This window comes from Leptodactylus fuscus, chromosome 5 (genome assembly GCF_031893055.1).
Source record: "Leptodactylus fuscus isolate aLepFus1 chromosome 5, aLepFus1.hap2, whole genome shotgun sequence".
Lineage (NCBI taxonomy): Eukaryota > Metazoa > Chordata > Amphibia > Anura > Leptodactylidae > Leptodactylus > Leptodactylus fuscus.
In genome coordinates this window covers 16,150,264-16,161,076 of record NC_134269.1, presented here as the reverse complement: position 1 = coordinate 16,161,076, position 10,813 = coordinate 16,150,264, and the positions used below count along the sequence as shown (strand labels likewise).

The 10,813-nt window shown below is 45.4% G+C and overlaps 1 pseudogene; it reads left to right on the top strand.

The window, feature by feature from the left end:
• The first annotated feature begins 9,275 nt into the window (after window positions 1-9,275).
• On the top strand, window positions 9,276-9,387 carry LOC142205429 (small nucleolar RNA SNORA17; annotated as a pseudogene).
• The last annotated feature ends 1,426 nt before the right edge of the window (window positions 9,388-10,813 follow it).

The window sequence follows — 10,813 nt, the reverse complement described above, 5'->3', positions numbered from 1 at the left end:
AATATATTCACATAGCGCAGTTAAACTTTATCACACCCTCATCTAAAACAAAAAATTGATTTATTTACCAGCTCGGCTGTAAATTCAAAAATTGTTCTAAAATCCACAACCAAATTGCCATTTTTTTTAATCTATTTTGCTCCAAGGAATTTACTTTTTTTCTCCCAAGATGCTGTGAGTGTGAAAAGAATATAATACATAGAATATTGTAAAGGATCCTTAATATCTCCGGAGCGTTTCCTTCCTCCTCACACATTTAGAGGGCACCTAGGACTCAAGCACATTACTTCCCGCTCACTGAACTAATGGGGAACCTGTCACCACTAATTAGCATATTGGATACAGATGCTAATATTTGTTCAGGAACGATAGAAACTACAGAAAAAAAATCCAACTGTGCTGTACTTATGAAATGACGCAAAGAGTCGGAGTTGGTGGAGGTGGTGAAAGGCCCCCTTTAAGTATCAAAAATAAAAAAAACATGTTTGCTTTCCTCCAACAGCGCCACTCCTGTCCACAGGTTGTGTGTGGTATTACACCCAGTTCAAAGGAGCTGCGTGGTAATACCAGACATAACCCATGGACAGGTGTGGCACTGTTTCTGGCAGAACAGGCCCCATCTCTCTGCTTCAATGGCATGTTATACATGCAAACATCTTGTCTTTCATGAGCCACTTACTTTAAGCCTCTTCCTGTTTGTGCTTTTACTTCTGCATTGTGCATTGTTTAGTAGAGCGCGGGAGGAAGCGCTGTCTGTTCTGGCTTCTATATAGTTCAAAAAACTTTCTGTGGTTAGTTCAGTTCTATAGATAACTTTTACTTTGCTCTGCGGTAAAGAGGGATGAGGAGGAGGATGGGGGTGACTGATCGATAAATGACTCACTCGGCTCAAAAGGCAACCAAAAAGACAGCCGGGGTTCAGTTATCACTCATCTCTGCCTGAGACCTCTGAGTCAGCCCAATTATCATATGTCTGTGGCAGATTACAAGAACTATTTAAGACTCAAGATGTAAGTCATTAGAAAAGGATCACTATTTTTTTTCTAAAACAGCACCACCTATTTTAGCAGGCTGTGTATGGTATTGCAGGTCAACCCTATTCACATATAAGGGATCACAATATATAGAGCACTGCTATACTTACTGATAAAAGGTAAGGACACCAGATCCCACAGAAAATATAGGATTTTATATGGTAGCACTTACATAGGTGCAAAATACTGAGCAACATACACTGAGATAGGAGTAGATGCTTAGTATTCCAAATGCAAACAGATGAGGAAATATAATGTAATACTGTCCAAAATATACTGTACCAAAAAATAACTACTTAAATACTACTCCTATGTACAAGAATATAACTACTATAATACTGCTCCTATGTACAAGAATATAACTACTATAATACTACATCTATGTACAAGAATATAACTACTATAATACTACCTCCTATGTACAAGAATATAAATAATATAATACTACCTCCTATATACAAGAATATAACTACTATAATACTGCCCCCTATGTACAAGAATATAACTACTATAATACTATTCCTATGTACAAGAATATAACTACTATAATACTGCTCCTATGTACAAGAATATAAATACTATAATACTACCACCTATGTACAAGAATATAACTACTATAATACTACTCCTATGTACAAGAATATAACTACTATAATACTACCTCCTATGTACAAGAATATAACTACTATACTACCTCCTATGTACAAGAATATAACTAATATAATACTGCTCCTATGTACAAGAATATAACTACTATAATACTACCTCCTATGTACAAGAATATAACTACTATAATACTACCTCCTATGTACAAGAATATAAATAATATAATACTACCTCCTATGTACAAGAATATAACTACTATAATACTGCTCCTATATACAAGAATATAACTACTATAATACTGCTCCTATGTACAAGAATATAACTACTATAATACTACCTCCTATGTACAAGAATATAACTACTATACTACCTCCTATGTACAAGAATATAACTAATATAATACTGCTCCTATGTACAAGAATATAACTACTATAATACTACCTCCTATGTACAAGAATATAAATAATATAATACTACCTCCTATGTACAAGAATATAACTACTATAATACTGCTCCTATATACAAGAATATAACTACTATAATACTGCTCCTATGTACAAGAATATAACTACTATAATACTGCTCCTATGTACAAGAATATAACTACTATAATACTACTCCTATGTACAAGAATATAACTACTGTGGTAAAGTGTACGGTAAGGTGGTGGTGGAGTGTATATCTCGCCTGGTTTCCTCAGCCAGGTGAGATAAAGGAAAGCCAGGGTAATCATGTTCTAGCAGAGCATAGTCTGCTGGAACTCTTGTTCCACATTATGGGCTGGCTTTTCTGGACTGGAGGGCAGGTTGGTAATGGGAGCCTTCCAGTCCACACCCTTACTCCACCACGGGTTTTGCCCTGAGTCCGGGGCAGTCACAAGAGAGGCTTCCTTAGGGCTATTTTACTGGGGAAGGAAGCTCAGTTAGGAGCCGGATACTCACATGGAGTGTGTGAGCAAAAACACTCCTGAGACAAACAGGTATTGTGTGGATTTGGACCTGCTTATATGGTGACTCAACCTGCTCTAGGTCAGAGAGGTAACCTACTGTATAGGTAGAGCCGGACAAGGCTTAGGTTTTGTTGTTTTTTGTTTCTTGGCTGGCACAGTGTTTTATGCCGAAAACCCAAATAAAACACTCGGAACTTGTTTTTCATAATACCTGTCTGCATGGTGTCATTGCCGTTCCCAACCGTGTGAGCTGAACCCCTTACAATTGGTGGAGGACGCGGGGCACAACGGCATAACAGAAGTCTGGACAGTTGTGTGTGGCAGACATTAAAGGAGCCAGAGGTATATGTCCTGGGTGAAAGCTGCTGCAACTTTGCAAGGACAGTCCAATACCATGGAAGAGGTATTAAAGCAGCTGGTACAAGTCCAGATGCAGCAACAACAGGTCCAGGCGCAACTACAACAGGTCCAGGCGCAACTACAACAGACCCAGGCGCAACAACAACAGGCCCAGGCGCAACAACTACAGGCCCTGGCGCAGCAACAGGAAACAAACCGCCTGTTAATGGAGCAGTTGGCTGCGCTCCGAGAGTCAGGCACAACTCAAGCCCGACGAATGGAGGTAAGCCCGCCTGAGTCTGCCAAGGTAAAGAGGGCTGTACAGCAGGTGTTGCAGAAAATGACATCTGATGATGATGCCGAGGCCTACCTCACGGTGTTTGAGAGAGTGGCAGAGAGAGAGGGTCTGCCGAGTGCAGAGTGGGCAGATGTGATTGCGCCCTTCCTCTCCGGTGAACCCCAAAAGGCCTACTATGACCTCAGGGAGCAGGATGTCCGGGACTATACCAAACTAAAGTTGGAGATCCTTGCTCGCCTGGGTGTCACACCAGCAGTTCGCGCTAGGAGAGTTCACAGTTGGACCTACTCCATTGGCAAACCCACCAGGTCCCAGATGTACGACCTAATCCATCTGGTACGCAAATGGCTGGAACCAGAGACCTGCACACCCGCACAGATCGTGGAAAAGGTGGTCGTCGATCGCTTCTTCAGGGCGCTGCCGGCAGAGCTACAACGCTGGGTTGGACACGGGGACCCCAAGACTGCTGATCAACTGGTCAACCTGGTCGAAAGGTACATAGCGACCGAGGACTTCCTCCATGATGTTCCCACAGCACCAACTCCTCTCAGGACTGCCCGTCCCGTGACATCGGTGGGTAAGAAGGGTACAGTGGGAGGAGTGTGGAAAAGTGCGAGAGGGAACAGGGCTCTGGACCTCGGGCGAGGGCAAAAGACTGAACTTGAACCTAAGGGGCCCACAGGTCCTAGAAAGGACTCCCCGTTGAAAAGGCCTGGGTCCCTCCAGTGCTGGAGGTGTCATGAGTGGGGACATGTGGCCGCCCGTTGCCCTCTTACTTCAGAGCTCATGGAGTGTGACGCTAATAGGCGGCAGTCACGATTTGCTGTACCGGTGTGTGCAGCCATGCCAGGGACTAAGCCACATGCGTGCATGTTAAGGGTTAATGACCGCTCGGCAACAGCCCTGCTGGACTCTGGTAGCTCAGTGACTTTGGTTAAAGCCAGCCTGGTGACTGGGGACTATATACCAGGCAAACAGGTGAAAGTATTGTGCATCCATGGGGATATTATAGCTTACCCTGTGGCCTCAGTTACACTGGTAACTCCCTCCGGGACTGTGACCTATGAGGTCGGTGTGGTAAAACGGCTCATGTATGAGGTGATTTTGGGCCGTGATTTCCCGTTGTTTTGGGAATTATGGAAGAAAGGTAACGCTCCTGCTGCCAGTGAAGTAACTCCAGCAGAATCTGTTCCTTTCTCTGACAATAATGGTTCATGTGAAGGGACCCCTGGAAATAGTAAAACTAATTTGGGGAAAAATGTGAATGAACCTGAGGTGTGCAATGATGAATGGTTCCCCCTGCAAGTGTTAGCCGGGGAAGAAGAAGAAACTTCCCCACCAGGGCAGGAGGTGCTAGATTTAGAAGTGTCTCGGGGTAACTTTGGGACTGAGCAAGCGAGAGACCCCACTTTGAGTACTGCATGCGCCAATGTTACGGTAATAAATGGTGTACCACAGGATCCTGAAGCTGACCACAAATTTCCTCACTTTGCTATGAATAGGGACCTGGTTTATCGAGTCACCAAGTGTAACAATGAAATTGTGGAACAGCTTTTGGTGCCAAAACTGTACCGTCGCATGGTGCTAGATATGGCACATAATCATGTGTTGGGTGGTCATTTGGGGGCTAGTAAAACACAAGAGAGAGTCCTCCAACGTTTTTTTTGGCCTGGGGTATATGAAGAAGTGAGGAGGTACTGTGAGTCTTGCCCCACGTGCCAATTAAGTGCCCCAACACCCCACTACCGTAGCCCTTTGGTGCCACTTCCTATTATTGAGGTACCATTTGAAAGAATTGCAATGGACCTGGTGGGGCCTCTAGTCAAATCCGCTAGGGGACATCAATACATTCTGGTTGTGTTAGACTATGCCACCAGGTACCCGAAGGCAGTTCCCTTAAGAAACATGGCCTCCAAGAATATAGCTCGGGAGTTGTTTTACATGTTTTCTCGCACAGGTATTCCCAAAGAAATACTTACGGACCAGGGTACCCCCTTTATGTCAAAAGTTATGAAAGAACTATGCAAATTGTTTAAAATTGCGCATATCCGTACCTCAGTGTACCACCCCCAAACTGATGGATTAGTGGAGAGGTTCAATAAAACCCTCAAACACATGTTGAAAAAGGTAGTGGAAAGGGATGGCCGGGACTGGGACTGTCTGTTACCGTATCTTATGTTCTCCATCAGGGAGGTACCCCAAGCATCTACAGGGTTCTCCCCCTTTGAATTAGTTTATGGGCGGCATCCAAGGGGTCTGCTAGATATTGCTAAAGAGACCTGGGAGACTGAGGCCACCCCATATAAAAGTGTTGTGGAACATGTGGCCCAGATGCAGGACCGAATAGAGACGGTGATGCCCATTGTCAGAGAGCACATGCAAAAAGCTCAGGAGGCCCAGAGCAGAATTTACAACAGGTCTGCCCGGGTGAGGACCTTTAATCCAGGGGACCGGGTTCTAGTTCTAGTTCCCACCATTGAGAGTAAGTTTCTGGCAAAGTGGCAGGGTCCCTATGAGATTGTAGAAAAGGTGAGTGAGGTGAATTACAAGGTGCATCAGCCAGGCAGGAGAAAACCCTTCCAGATTTACCACATAAACCTCATCAAGCCGTGGAAGGATCGAGAGGCTTTGGTAGCCGCCCCGACTGTGGTTAAAGAAGGGTTACAGCCAATTCCCCCAGTAAGAATAGGAGAGGCCCTGTCAGGACACCAGAAACAGGAGGTAAAGGAGTTCTTACAGCAGAACAGATGCAAGTTTTCTGACCTACCCAGCCGAACGCACCTGATAAAACATCATATTAAAACTGAGCCCCACACTAAAGTGAGCCTGAAGCCGTACAGGATACCAGAAGCCCGCAGAGTGGCCGTATCCTCTGAGGTCAAGCGCATGCTTGAACTGGGAGTCATTGAGGAGTCAAACAGCGAATGGTCAAGCCCCATTGTACTAATCCCAAAGCCCAATGGGACATGGAGGTTCTGCAATGACTTCAGGAAATTAAATGAGGTATCCAAATTTGATGCGTACCCCATGCCCCGAGTGGATGAACTGATTGAGAGGCTGGGGAGTGCCAGGTACATCACAACACTTGACCTTACAAAGGGTTACTGGCAGATACCGTTATCTGATGAGGCAAAAGAAAAGACGGCATTCTCCACTCCTGAAGGCCTGTTCCAGTATGTAGTGATGCCATTTGGGTTACATGGGGCCCCTGCGACATTTCAGAGGCTGATGGATCTGATCTTGAGACCACACCGTGATTATGCCGCTGCCTACCTGGACGATGTGGTCATCTTTTCGCCTGATTGGAAAAGTCACCTCTGTAAGGTACAGGCCGTCCTAGATGCCATCAGTGATGTAGGCCTGACCATAAACCCTGAGAAGTGTGCAGTGGGTCTGGAGGAAGCAAAATATCTGGGCTACATTATTGGTAAGGGATTGGTTAAGCCCCAGATAAATAAAATTGAGGCGATACAGAATTGGCCTAGACCACTAACGAAAAAACAGGTCAAGGCCTTCCTGGGCATTACCGGATACTACCGCCAATTTGTGCCCAATTTTGCCTCCATTGCAGCACCATTGACAGACTTAACAAAGGGCGGTAAGTCAGTCATGGTAAAATGGACCCCAGAGGCAGAGAAGGCTTTTCAGAGTCTAAAGTCGGCTCTGTGTGAACAGCCAGTGCTAATCTCCCCAGATTTCAGAAAACAGTTTCTGGTTCAGACTGATGCATCTGATACAGGGTTGGGAGCCGTCCTGTCACAGGTAGTAAATGGGGAAGAACACCCAGTGATGTACCTGAGTAGGAAACTGACCCCAGCAGAGAGAAATTATGCCATAGTCGAGAGAGAGTGTCTGGCCATCAAGTGGGCCCTAGAGTCCCTAAAATATTATCTGCTGGGTAGAAAGTTTGTGTTGGTGACAGATCACGCTCCACTGGCCTGGATGAAGCAAAATAAGGAGAGAAATGCCAGGGTGACCAGATGGTTTCTCTCCTTACAAAACTTCTGTTTCAAACTGGAACATAGACCAGGGAAATTACAAGGAAATGCGGATGCATTGTCCAGGGTCTGCTGTCTGTTCAGTAGAAATGCCCAGACCTCTGGTCTGGAGAAGAGGGGGGGGATATGTGGTAAAGTGTACGGTAAGGTGGTGGATGGAGTGTATATCTCGCCTGGTTTCCTCAGCCAGGTGAGATAAAGGAAAGCCAGGGTAATCATGTTCTAGCAGAGCATAGTCTGCTGGAACTCTTGTTCCACATTATGGGCTGGCTTTTCTGGACTGGAGGGCAGGTTGGTAGTGGGAGCCTTCCAGTCCACACCCTTACTCCACCACGGGTTTTGCCCTGAGTCCGGGGCAGTCACAAGTGAGGCTTTCTTAGGGCTATTTTACTGGGGAAGGAAGCTCAGGAGCCGGATACTCACATGAAGTGTGTGAGCAAAAACACTCCTGAGACAAACAGGTATTGTGTGGATTTGGACCTGCTTATATGGTGACTCAACCTGCTCTAGGTCAGAGAGGTAACCTACTGTATAGGTAGAGCCGGACAAGGCTTAGGTTTTGTTGTTTTTTGTTTCTTGGCTGGCACAGTGTTTTATGCCGAAAACCCAAATAAAACACTCGGAACTTGTTTTTCATAATACCTGTCTGCATGGTGTCATTGCCGTTCCTAACCGTGTGAGCTGAACCCCTTACACTACTATAATACTACTCCTATGTACAAGAATATAACTACTATAATACTGCTCCTATGTACAAGAATATAACTACTATAATACTGCTCCTATGTACAAGAATATAACTACTATAATACTGCTCCTATGTACAAGAATATAATTACTATAATACTGCTCCTATGTACAAGAATATAACTACTATAATACTACTCCTATGTACAAGAATATAACTACTATAATACTGCTCCTATGTACAAGAATATAACTACTATAATACTGCTCCTATGTACAAGAATATAACTACTATAATACTGCTCCTATGTACAAGAATATAATTACTATAATACTGTTCCTATGTACAAGAATATAACTACTATAATACTACGCCTATGTACAAGACTATAACTAGTATAATACTGCTCCTATGTACAAGAATATAATTACTATAATACTGTTCCTATGTACAAGAATATAACTACTATAATACTACGCCTATGTACAAGAATATAACTACTATAATACTGCTCCTATGTACAAGAATATAATTACTATAATACTGTTCCTATGTACAAGAATATAACTACTATAATACTACGCCTATGTACAAGAATATAACTACTATAATACTACCTCCTATGTACAAGAATATAACTAGTATAATACTGCTCCTATGTACAAGAATATAACTACTATAATACTACTCCTATGTACAAGAATATAACTACTATAATACTACCTCCTATGTACAAGAATATAAATAATATAATACTGCTCCTATGTACAAGAATATAACTACTACAATACTACCTCCTATGTACAAGAATATAACTACTATAATACTACCTCCTATGTACAAGAATATAACTACTATAATACTGCTCCTATGTACAAGAATATAACTACTATAATACTACCTCCTATGTACAAGAATATAACTACTATAATACTACCTCCTATGTACAAGAATATAACTACTATAATACTGCTCCTATGTACAAGAATATAACTACTACAATACTACCTCCTATGTACAAGAATATAACTACTATACTACTGCTCCTATGTACAATAATATAACTACTATAATACTACTCCTATGTACAAGAATATAACTACTATAATACTACCCAGGGCCGCCGATAGGCCAGTACTACTGCTACTGGCGTCAGGGGCCCGGCCAAATTTAAAAATGGTTGGGGCCCGGTTTTGGCCCGCCACCGTGTGCCGGCCCCCTGGCGCCCGCAGCAGTCATTCTATATCTGCTGTTTCAACTCAGATCTGCGTCCAGAGGACGCAGATCTGAGTTGCAGACATACGCGGCTGAAGCAAGGAGCTGACCTGTGTCAGCTCCTCTCTTCGCTGCTGCCGCCTCTCTCGCTGACACATATGCGGCTGAAGCGAGCCGCATATGTGTCAGCGAGACCGGCGGCAGCAGCGAAGAGAGGAGCTGACACAGGTCAGCTCCTCGCTTCAGCGCTGCCGCCGGCTACCCGGCAGTGTAGACGCGATGTGATGACATCACATCGCGTCTACAACTGTGCGCCAGTAAGAGAGAGAGGCGCCAAGAGAGCAGCGGGGGAACGAAGGAGAAGGTAAGTCTAATGTGGAACGTGAAACTGGGGGCAGATGAAGGAGAGGACGGCATGACACTGGGGGCAGAGATGGAGGGACATGAATCTGGGGGCAGAGCTGTGGAGACATGAATCTGGGGGCAGAGATGGGGGGCATGAATCTGGGGGCAGAGATGGAGGGGACATGAATCTGGGGCAGAGATGGAGGGGACATGAATCTGGGGGCAGAGATGGGGGGACATGAATCTGGGGGCAGAGATGGGGGGGCACATGAATCTGGGGGCAGAGATGTGGGGACATGAATCTGGGGGCAGAGATGGGGGACATGAATCTGGGGGCAGAGCTGTGGAGACATGAATCTGGGGGCAGAGATGGAGGGGACATGAATCTGGGGGCAGAGTTGGGGGGACATGAATCTGGGGCAGAGATGGGGGACATGAATCTGGGGGCAGAGATGGGGGGACATGAATCTGGGGGCAGAGATGGGGGGACATGAATCTGGGGGCAGAGATGGGGGGACATGAATCTGGGGGCAGAGATGGGGGGACATGAATCTGGGGGCAGAGATGGGGGGACATGAATCTGGGGGCAGAGATGGGGGGACATGAATCTGGGGGCAGAGTTGGGGGGACATGAATCTGGGGGCAGAGATGGAGGGACATGAATCTGGGGGCAGAGATGGAGGGACATGAATCTGGAGGCAGAGATGGAGGGGGGACATGAATCTGGGGGCAGAGATGGAGGGGGGACATGAATCTGGGGGCAGAGATGGAGGGGGGGCATGAATCTGGGGGCAGAGATGGAGGGGACATGAATCTGGAGGCAGATGAAGGGTGTATATGAAGCTGGGGGAGAGACGGAGGGGGGACATATAGTTTACAGGTGACTGTAGGAGGATTATACAGTGTGCGGGCACATGAAAAATTAATGAGTTGTTGGAGTCAACATAACAGTGGGTGGGGCTAAATTTCCCGCGGCGCGCAAAGCGCGCCGCACATTTTGTCCCTCTTTTGGTTCTTCAAAAGTTGGGAGATATGGGTACTGGGGGCAATGGAAAGATGTTAGAGGGTGGGGGGGGGGAGGGGGATTGTTGGAACATCGGGTGTGCGGCACTGCGGAGAGGAAGCTGGGGCAATAATATATAAGTTTTTAGCTGGAGAACTACAAAGCACACAATCCCTCCAAAGGTATGTGTGCTTTGTATTAATAATGATGTAGGCTGCTATGCTACTAGCATAGCAGCCTGTTTGGGGTGGGACTTTCACTTTAAAGGAGTGTTCACATTGCGTTTTTGGCCTCCCTTGCCGGGATACGTTAGTAACCAGTCACAATCAGCTACCCAC